Below are 12,154 nucleotides of genomic sequence, written 5' to 3'. Positions count from 1 at the left end.
TTTTTTTTTATTATACATACTTGAATATTTATTTTTTTAAATTTTCTTTCTCCTTTAATACTTATTATTTGTAACTCACCCGCGCTCCAAATTATTATAGTACAGTGTTAGCTGCACTCACCCACACCGTGCAAAATACTAATGTTCCGTATATTGTGTACACTCACGGAACAGGAAATTTTTTGCTGCATAAGGTATTGGTAAAGCTTTCTCGGTGGCACGACGTTGGACGTCACAACGGTGACACGATCACGTTGGAATCAATTGTGCAAAATTGCGATGCAAGTACGAGTTGAAGAGTAGCTACACATAATTATAAGTTTTCTTAATTTTTACTATTTCTAAACGTCGTTTTATTAGAACCATAAATTTAAATTAGCGTTAATTGATAATACAATTAAAGTTGAATTTATCGTGCCTGTGCATGAGTGGCACGACCAGTAAGACACGCCTATGAGTACTTAAACTTACAAGTTATACATAATGATGTGGTTGTCATTACACCGTCCGTTTTTTTTTTTTTTTTTATCAAACTATACTACGTTTCCTTTTGATTGTATAGTGTCGATGTTGACTTGACGTTTTCTAACTGTTTACATGGATATTATTCAACACGCCATTAACTTCCAGAGATATGATTATAATCGAATTGTAAGTGATTTAAATAATAATACTATTATATTATTTTAACATTATAATCATGTGCGTCAGAAACAAATCTGGGAGTCGAATAAAAAAGAAAAAAAAATTGACACACGGTATTCTGTTTTCGCTGCAGACATAAATTTAGTACTAGGAGAATCATTTGTGTTTAAGAGTCGCGACGGAATCATACGGAACTAGTTGAATTCAATTTTGCCCTATTGAAATCGAACGGATATTACATTTTGTGAGTACAATTTACAAACATATTGTTGAACGAAAGAAGGAAAAATGAATTTTGCTTATTAATATTTTGAATATATATCTAATAATAATACAATTCGTTTATTTGCATGTTAATTTCATAAAAATGTAAACTAACAAGATATACGTTCTCGCGGAACGTTTTCGCACTTCCGTTGTTTTTCGGCCGACCAAAGTTCAGTATGTTTTGTGTTCATCGATGAAATGAAATAGTTCAATTTTTTCGTACATTGGATTCTACATTTATTTTGATAGAATACGTGTATGCCAAATCTCACTTATAAATTATCGTAATGTCAAAATTGCACAAAATCGGGATCCTGTTTCCCGAATTACATAATAATACCGAGAAGAGTTGACTGTTTCACGTCAGTTTTGATAATTAATGGACGAATAATATACGTACGGCTAAAACAACATTGCAATAATCATGTACCAAATTATCGGGGTGATTAATTTTCAAAATCAGAAATTTATGTAGAGTATGCAGCGATGTATCGGATTTGTATTTGATATTACGTTATTCTGAAAAGATTCCGTATCGATTTATTCGGAGATTTTCGTCAGATTTTTAACACTCATAGATGTGATGGGTATTTTAATGTATAAGTACTCGTATATATATTTACACATATATCGGCCGGTAAAAGACAAAATAAGTTAGGCGACGTTTTGGCACTAAAACGTGGGAAATTTACGGTTTGAGCATTCGATTACAGAAGATCATTTAGTAATGAAATATTTCATTTATAAATGTCAGTACCTACATAAGCGACACTGATGAAAATTGTCATCACTGAGCGACATACATAAGGTACATGATACTTTTATCATTCATTAGATTTCGATAATATAAAATACATTTAATGGGACAACAGCCGTTATATATAGTTATAATTTTACTTTTATTACAATAATGCATTATATTTTGTCCGTTTCGATCAATAAAAATAACCAAATAATCAGACAAACTGTTGTTATTGCAGAGAATTTTAAAATATATTTTAGGATATTAGTTACAATCGCAAAATATAACCGTAAAATATAATCGATTCAACGATCAAAAGTATACATCAGTGGTGCCCAACCCGCGGGCTACATGTGGCCCATTACAAATTTTCTAAAATAAAAATAAAGTTTAAAAATGTATGAAATCATTTTTGAATTATTTATTTTCTTATATTATTTTTATTTAAATTTATGAATTCGTTTAAATAATTATTCCAAAAAATACAATTATAATGATTATAATAAAACTAAAAACTATACAAAAATGTTTTACTCTTATTTTTAATGTAAAATTTGAGCTTGTACTCCTTTTACTAATAATGAAAAATTTGGTTGAAATTTAGTGGTTCCAATCCTTAAAATTGAATGAGGGTGTTCATCCATAAGTCGCAATCTATGAACCGATTTTGTTTGTTTCATTGGTGAAAAAGTTTGTTCGCATACATACGTCGAGCCAAAAAATGTATTTGAACCATGTTTATTATAAAGTCTCTTAAATCAGGGAAATCTTCGTGTGGAAGTTTTGAATAAAATTTTAAAATATCGTTTTGTTTCATTTTTTGAAATTCATCACAGTAAAATGAATTTGTTTACAACTCAATAACTTCCAGTTGAAGAAAAGTGTCGATATCATTTTCATCAAAATTAAATGGATTTTCAAATAAATGCCACAATTTTTTGTGTAATTTAACATCAGAAAATCGGGATGAAAAATCATTATGCAACTTCTTTAACATTTCTACAAATCGATTTGTTAAACATAACGGTTTTATTTCATTTTTAAACATTTGGCAGTTTTCAAAATGGCTAAAGTAGTCACTACGCTCAATTTGATTAATAAATAATTTTAATATTGCATCAAATGCTTTAACAGTATTATACATGTCAAATATAAGTTTTCCAGGTCCTTGTATTTTTAAATTTTAACTTAAAATACTTAAAAGTACTGAAAATAACGTACTGATCAAACAAATGTGTACCTCAATTCATAATATTTTCAATTGACAGTAAAATATAAGAAAACAAGTCCAATATATAAGATTATTTTTGTACTTTTATACTTTGTAGCCCGCTTAAAGATAATTGTTTACCAAAGTGGCTCGCCAAAGAAAAAAGGTTGGGCATCACTGGTATATATCAACGGTGCTCGTCGATATTCGAATGTAATATAATGTTTTATGTTAATTGTACCAATCGAGTCCCATATATGAATACTCATGTATAATACTATTACTACTGAATTACAGAGGACTTACAGATTAGCAGAAATGAAATTTGTTAATAAATGGTTTTATGTTCTTGTGTTCATAGTTACATTTAAAAACAATTATTTTTATCATAATATTATTTTATTATTTGAAGAAAGAACAAAATGTCGATAAATATTATTTGTTTGTAAAATAAATCCGTATAATTTTTCAGTATAATTCCACGATTTGTACATATAGCCGTCGTGGCTCGTGCTTAAATTTATAATGGAAATAGTTTTAAGTGAACGTGACAAAGAAATTATTATTTATCATAATTATAAATTTTCTTGTGGAAAACTTACCATGTCTTTTCAGTTTGATGGTTAAAAATTCTCCTGGTTATTTTTCAGAGGTGAAAATAAAAATTTTATTAGTATTTTTATACGTGTCCATCTAACACGAAATACAATTGATAAAAAAAAAAATAAAAAATGTCAATATTAACTGCTGATATAAAATTCGGTAAAACACGGTGAGATTCCCAGTAACGCAATAAAATTAGGAATCAAGTGTTGTATAATTTTTTTATTGACATCAATATCTTACAAATGGTGCCTACGAACAGAAATATGGTTTGTACTGAAATACATAAATAATACATCTTATTACTAAATGGTCAGAGGAACAAGCACAAAATTTATAAGGGGCCATTGAAGCAATTGCCCCCCCCCCCAATACCGTATTAGAGAAACCACGAATCAAAATATACGGTATATACCACTTTATTGCATATTATTTTAATCTCAATAATTTTGAGAGAAGGTTTAACCCTTCCCCCTCTCAAACAAATAAGCACCTATTTACGTGTCTGCAGAAGAACACTAACGCTTGTACAATCGAATGATTTAACTCACGGTTATCCTGCAATACACTCCACGTCGCTTAACCCTAAAATGTTATTTAGCTCCTTTTGATTTTCACCAGTCCATATATAAAGTATAATTATTGACAATTTTCACAGAAAAATATATTTCGAAAATCATAGCAATTACTATTAAATCGATTAAAAAAAAAAAAAACCAAGGTAATTAAACCATAAACTATAATGACTTTTTAACGAAATCAAAATATCATACATCATAAACGTAACAAATAAACTTCTATCTAGTGTTATAAAACAATTATTAATACAGTCGAGTTGGTGGTTATTCAAATTTCATATTATGTTTCTTGACGTATAGAACTAATCTCGAAAATCCTAATTTTTCACTCTTTCTCTCTTTTTCTCTTCCTATTCAAATTATTGTGACTCGATGGCACATAAAAACACCATATAATAGTTATTTTATAAAGTTTACTACCCATTTTTATTGTGAATGCATCAATATTATAATTTTGACGTTCAATGTTCAAAATGCGTACGTATATTATTACGAATATGTATAATATTATGTACCTTTTAAATATTTAATCCTTTAATGATTTCATAAACATTTTTTCACTGTATAAAGTGTTGTGATTTATTGAATTACATAAAAAAAAAAAAAAACTATTTCGAGAGCAATAGTGACGGCATTATTTAGAATATATATACATTGTGATGTCAAACAAGAAGCGTTTCGATGTGAAAATAATCTCTAAATGTTCGCTCGGATTGTTACAACTTTATATGTACGTCAAGGTTTCCCCATTTTATCAATTTAAACGTTTCACACATCACATCCGTACCAACTGTATTGTACATAATGTTGCGATAATCCGCGTTCCATTTGGATACCGTCCAACCCGAATAGTTCTACTGGTTATACAACGGCAGCTACAGAAGAGCACTCATTGGCGTTCAATTTCAAGAGATTGGTACTTTCAGCCTAAAGATTCTAATGATTGACTCAGCGAGCCTAACGTGATCGATAACTGTACACGGACATCGTACGCAGAATCGGTGCTAAGTATTTTTCCACCCCGCGCAAATAAAAAAAACGCCACCCCATTCAATAAACTGCTGCCCTATGATTGGTATACAGTTATTTATACAAAATGAACAAATTTAATTATAAACTGGGTTATATTGTAAGAGATAAAACCATACATTTTCATCTTCCGAAAATTTAAAAAAAAGCTTAGGGAAATAGGTTGAATTTAGGCCCAATATTACCTTTATTTAATAAAAGTTAGAAAAATACAAACTATAAATTTATTTATTTTAGTGTTATACTTTTTCAAAATGAGCTTAAGCTTAAAACTTTTACAAACTGAAGTTATATAACATATAATCATAAATGTTTCCTTGCTTTTAACTTTGCAAAATCATCGACTAACCCTTTTTCTTTGAATTCTTTGCCAACATCATGTTCAAATGGGATTATGCCTGGACCACAAAGTCGTTCGTTTTTCATTGTTAAACGTATTTTTTGGTAAGTTTCAATTACGAAAAACTTCTTTTACCTATTACCACAGATACTGATAACGTTTGCAAAAATCATCAGGCTATGGATTGTTTTAGTGCAAAGTCATCTGCATTTACTACAAATGTTAAAAGTTCATAAGGTGATAAGTTATCATCAACCATAGCTGATACTGATTTAATTCATGGAAAATTTCAATTTTATCGATATCTGTTGAGTCGTCATCAGTAAGAAAAATTTTTAAGTCTTTGCAAGGTTATAATAGTTCTTCATGTGTACAATTTTTTAATTTTTTTCATATTGTAAAGAAACGAAAAACTGTTATTATGTTTATTTATCTATTCAAATCTGTTATTCACACTATTTATAGCTACAACAAGTGTAAAGTAATAATAATGTATTTTTAATTTGCTGTTATGGGTCAATAACCTGTTCATCATTGTTTTTATTATCAAAGTGTTTGCGAATACTTCGCGGTTTAATTATACCTCATGACTTCTTAAAAACAGACTCTACTCCCCATTTCCATTGAAAGTGCTGTATAATCATTTTCTCAAAAAGTTTTTGTGATCATAGTTCCTTTAAATGTTCCAATACATTTTTTAAAATGTTGAAAGCTAAAGATATGTCAAAATTCGGTTTTTGCATTAATTTACTGATTGAATTTATTTGATTAAGTATGTCATACCGAATGACAAAAAAAAATAAATAAATAAATAAATAAATGTAAACGTTTGCGTGAGATTATAAAAACGTTCAGCTTCACGTTTAACCATGAATCTAAATTTTTGTTCTCTGATATTTAAAATAAGGCATCAATCATTTCTCCTGCGTAATATCGATATAACTTAAGCACGTCTATTTGACTTTCCTGTCGGGTTTGACTTGATGGTTTGAGAGTTAGTTCTTTAATGTGTTTAAAAAGAATTTACCAATGAATATTTTAGGTATCAAAAGAGTTATACTATATATATAAAAGATAATACGTTTTGAATTTTATCAAAAAACGCAACAGTTGCTTTTGTTGATTTTGCGGCATCATTAACAACAAGATTTAAGGAATGAACACTGCAGGCAATAAAAAATGCACGTGGATTAATATTTTGAATGTGCCGTTGGACTCCTGAACGCACAACTTTCATATGAGCTCCATTGTCATATCCTTGTTCTCTTATATTATTCAAAGGTATATTCAGCTCACGCAATGTATTTAAAAGTACACCAAATTGATTTTCTCCATTGCTACTTTCAACAGAAATAAATCCAAGAAAATGTTCACATATGGTAACTTTTGAACCTTCAGTTGACACAAATCGAATAATAATAGTTATGAGTTCTGAATGACTTATATCAGGGGTTCAATCTATGTAGTATAATATTATAATATTTCGTTTCGCTAAGCATAGTTATTATGCGATATCTGAAACAGACCCGGATAATAAATCTTTTATCTAATTTTGAATATCTTTTCCTAAATAATGGTTTATATTATTTTTACTACTTATAATTTTTCTTACGTGTTACACAGAATCATACTTTGCCATAAGTTGAAGTAATTTAAAAAATGTCTATTGTTTTGATTAAATAACTGATCAAATGATACATGAAAAGCCAAATTTTGATGAACAAGAAATTGTACTACTCTCATGATACGTTGTAATAATTAATTCCAATGCATATTCTTATATTTTAAAATACGTCTGTTTACGTCATCAATTGCTTTTGTTTTTAACCTCAATGAAAATACCATTTACTATATGTGGTCAAATGATTATTTGATATTTCGTGTCTTTTTAATAATTGTGTGTAATGCTTCCAACAATTATACCTTTCTAAAGCCATCTTGGAGTTTGAATTATCAAATAGTTTACAAAATATTACGTTTTTGGAAATAAACTGCATAAACCATGGTCTCATGACATTTTCAACATTACTCATACTTCGTTTTTAATGAAATTGTGTAAATTTTCGTCCTCGATCTCCCGAAGGAAATACAAAATTCGCATCTAATGGAGTAAGTAGAGCCTTTTCAACTAACAATGTTTTAAAGTCGTACAAAGTCGTAAAGTAGCAGAGTCTGTACTAATAATAATTAAATAATTAAAGGAATTTTAGTTTTCAAAACCACTGCAAACATTTGATTCAACATTTTCTGCTATACTTTTGGTTACTACTGTATCAGAAGGTACCGTGCCATCTACAACTGAGGAAGAATCAAATAGCTCACTGAATCGCACTACAACTACATCATTTGAATTAATTAATTTAACTTAAAAATATTACCTCGTAAGAAATAACAAAACAGCGTGTCAAAACTTCCGTTTACGTTAAGAGCAGCAATCACGAGTTACGGTTCAGGCTAAATTTTATTTTTTTATCTATTAGTTAATTCAATTATCGGCAGCGAAGGGGTCATTGGCAATCACAAAATCTCTCTCCTTTTATATTTTCTGTACAAGTTTGATACATTTAATTTACGATACGAAGACCAAGTATGTTGAGATCATGCGCTATAACGTCGTGTCTAAGCCGTCTAAGCCCTCCGGCGTGTTATCAAATAGAATAAGCGCACCGCGGACCAAAGATTATTTAGTAACTAATGGGAAATTAAAACGTAAATGTACGTGAACGTTTCGCACGTGTATAATATAATAATCATGTTGAAGGAAAATATATTTCACTTCTACGTTTTATTTTTGACATGTTCTTATAAATACGCAGACTTTTAGCGACACTTCAAAAGATACGAGATACATTATAGATCAGCTTTGGCCGTCCCAACACATAGCATGTGCTATTGGATTAATATTTGATATTTAAAGAGCATCGATGTTTTTAGAATACAATTATAAACACATAATTATTTATATGTTATAACTCAATATTATCTTTCCAAAAACGATAAATATTTACCGTGTCACATTTAGGTTTCACTTAAGTGTTACTATAATATTCTACCGTTTCGTTGGTCGGATACGAGTTACATTACAGATTTCACGAATAAAAACCAAAAGTCTTCTGATAAATTATGAATACATGAAATGAACTTTTTGCACACCTAACTACTGTCGAATTCGTAGTGTAGCTTTCAAATGATCGAAAAATTCTGTGTAAAATTATAATTTTAATGCAGTCGACGAAGTGAGGCAAAATGTTATACATTTTGTCTCATAATGTTCTCTTTGAACACAGTGGATAATAGTAGGTTCTTCAAACGAAGAATTTTCATCTACTTGTGCGATTCAACATTTCAGAATTTACCACGCGGAAGCGTATAGCTATTTAAAAACACACGTTATCAGTTGAAAACACTGAAATTCGTTTTACAGTTTAGTTATTAAATTATATAGCTAAAATGACGCGATGAACGGAAACCAAATATTCCGCGAATTCCATCGTATTCAAACGGTGACACGCAACAAGAATCGAAGGCGATTCTCAATTTCAGATTAGCAAATAATTGTAACAATCTTTTGTCGGATTATTTTCGCTTACATAAACCACTATGTGTAATTGAAGTTCATGGAAAACCAATCAGTTCCGCCCTCGGCCGGTCAACACGCATCTACAACGAACACCGAGTACTAGCTATTATTTAGCTGTTGGAAATTCATTATAGATATTAAACAGTCGATCGATCGAGAACGCCTGCTCACGCACGAAATTATTTTTTATAGACGAATCTTAAGACGCACCCGCGTACGAAAAAATCTATGTGATATTATTTCCACGTCAGACTTATAAAATGTAAAACAAACCAACTCGTCTGTAACAGTTACGTATTGTGCGCAAGCGATTGAAGATTGTAAAAGATAAAACGATTACAGCCGGGAATCGTGTGACAATTGGTCACGTCAACGGAATAATAACGTGCTGTGCCGTACGTTTATCGATGTCGACATCGAGTATTTGATTGATACTTAGTTAACACGTTTAGCTATCGGTTCACGCAGAGGCGGTTCGATCATGCGTTTTGTGGTTCACGGAACCACCAAACATTTTGGGGTGGATGTCATTTGAACAGGTGGCGGGTACTCGGTCTTGGCATCCGGCAGCGGTTGGTATTATAATAAAATTGGTAATCTAATAAAATCTAGTTAAGTTCTTGTGCCTAATTAGAATTTTCGGTAGGCGGGTGGTCGGTATTGACTGTGCTTGAGCCACTAACTGAAAAATGTCAAACCGCCTACGGGTTCTTGTGCACTGCGGCGAGGCCGCGTTCGAGTGGGAACGATATTTTAAACACGCGTGATCGTAACGATCGATGATAACGGTTGCGCGTCCAACTGCAGTACGGGGATCGATCACCGGACGATCGGATGCCGTTGAACCGTGTGAACCCCGCGGTCTCGTCGCAACTTTATCGTTTTCGCGTTACACTGCCGTTTCGCGGTGTGCGATTTATCATCTACAAACGTGATGTACGATTCGCTCGTTCTCCCGTTTGCTGTTTGTACAGAGTATCGAGAAAAAAAAAAAAAAAAATGAATAAACGAAACCGAAACGTTGGTTTCCACACCACATAATATCGTATTATCATTATAAATTCGACAACACGGAAATTATTTCTATGTTCGTGTTCGCGATCGGTATCATTTTCGCTAGTTTTGTGCGATTAAACACTCGTAAACGCGTTAGCGATGATAAATGATATCAAAGAACAACAAAAACTATACAAACGCCCGCTTCAAGCTATATATATATATATATATATATATAAATAGAATACTAATTTACTAATTAATTTTCGACCAGAACTGCGAAATCACATTTCGTGACGAGACATTCGAGTTCTGTTTTCTCCTCCGGCACAGATGACGTCTATTAACGCTTTGATTCTATCGCATGAAGATAGATTTTTATTTTTTATTTTCGCTTATCCTGAAATGAATAAACGATCTTTAATTTTATAATATAAATATCATTACTATCTCAATATCGATCGTATTTACGTATAACAAGTGTAGGAACGTGAACGGCTTATGACAAACATAATATTTCTGTTCGTTTCCGTCCGTAATCCAAAAGTATATTTCCATTTCCATATTATTGTGCTTTAATACGATTTTCGTTTAATGTTATTAAACGATCTGTAATTTATTTTTTATGCTCAATTCAAAAATAAACCGATTTGTCCTTCGCATTTTCGTGTACTTTGATAAATACAACAATATATCCGCTATATATATATATATATATATATATATAGAAATAAATGTCAAAACATTTATTTTAATTTTATCATTCATCAAGAGGTGAATGTTAGTATTTTTAATTAAATGTTGAACGCTCATTTGTATAGATGCATATAAGTAACCGAGTACATTTTGAATTGATGTAAACAAATGTGTACTTGGTATAAAATAAACGGTAAATATAAAAAATGTGTTCTTGTGATATTAGATTATGGTAAACTATTGTGATTATTATTTTAATAAAACTTTTTTCATAATCAAATATTATAATAGTGCACTATATGTTTTTAATTTCGACCGAAAAAAAAAAATCAACTAAAGAAAAATACAAGATTACGTCATACAAAGAACATTTTATATTATTTAATAATTGTATTGACATTTTTTAAATGTTTATTTGTTATAAACAAGGGTGCCTATCGCATTTTAAGTTAGTTAATTTTTAGATGAGTTAAGAGCAATTTTTCATAAGTATTATACATTTATATTTATTGGATATTCTGTGGTATCTCGTATAGAAAAAAACGAATTAGTATTAAATTATTTTACGGCGATTCCAGACTTTTGACTTCCCCTCTCGGGTTTTTATTTCTCCGGGCACCGTTGATCATAAATAAAACGTCTCACGGTTTTGAGGTGTTCGACTATTGCAGTGAAATAATAATATTAGCAATACCGATATCCATTGCAGCTGCAAACGGTAAAGAAATAATAAAATCAATATAAATATATAAATATCAATATATCATAATACTTGGCTTCGCAAAATAGTTAACTAAGTCCCAATGGGGGAGGGCTAATAACCCCTTAGCCACCCCCTTAAATACACCATTACTGGTGAACTAGCCGCGAGCAATAATAAAAACCACGTGGAATTCAATCGTTAACTAATTGGTTACCGAGCGAGTAAAACGTTTTGCGTTGTCCGCTTCTGAAATAGTCAACCAGCAGTTTTTGAACTCGCTCAACGTAAACGAGGCTTTTCGAATGGAATTTTAACGCGGACCGGTCGCACTAACAAATACAACAACACTCCAGGCCAAGCATTTATTTATTCGGTTAAACGCACTAACCGTTTGTTTATTTGTTCATAAACTAATTTATGAGCGTTAACCATTTGATCGTGTATAATTTTTTTTTTTTTTTGAATCCAATAAATGATTCTTATCCGGAAAGTGGATTCTACAAGACATCCGTGCAAGTTCGACGGTACCAGACCGAGCATCGGAATACAACGTACATATTCCGTCGCACCGAGTTACGGTTGAAGTACATATTATTTAATACGTCGTTTATCACGTGGGCGCAGGTGCGCCGTTCCTTTAGCATCGAAGACCGTTCGAACGGAGACCGTATAAAAACAAAAGACAAACGACGTCTGGGTCGGAAAATAAATAAAATTACGAACGCGTACACCGATGCACGTGCGGGCCACCACGCTTCGCGCGTC

At 31.2% G+C, this 12,154-nt stretch overlaps 1 protein-coding gene across 5 annotated transcripts in view; it reads right to left on the bottom strand.

Moving 5' to 3' along the window:
- Nucleotides 1-12,154, bottom strand: part of LOC112687628 — a 196,635-nt gene that overhangs the window by 40,359 nt on the left and 144,122 nt on the right. The gene's annotated exons all lie outside the window — the stretch shown is intronic.

This window comes from Sipha flava, unplaced genomic scaffold (genome assembly GCF_003268045.1).
Source record: "Sipha flava isolate LNK unplaced genomic scaffold, YSA_version1 35a_pilon_pilon, whole genome shotgun sequence".
NCBI lineage: Eukaryota > Metazoa > Arthropoda > Insecta > Hemiptera > Aphididae > Sipha > Sipha flava.
The sequence above is the reverse complement of the archived record's forward strand: the minus strand, read 5'-3'. Positions and strand labels throughout refer to the sequence as shown.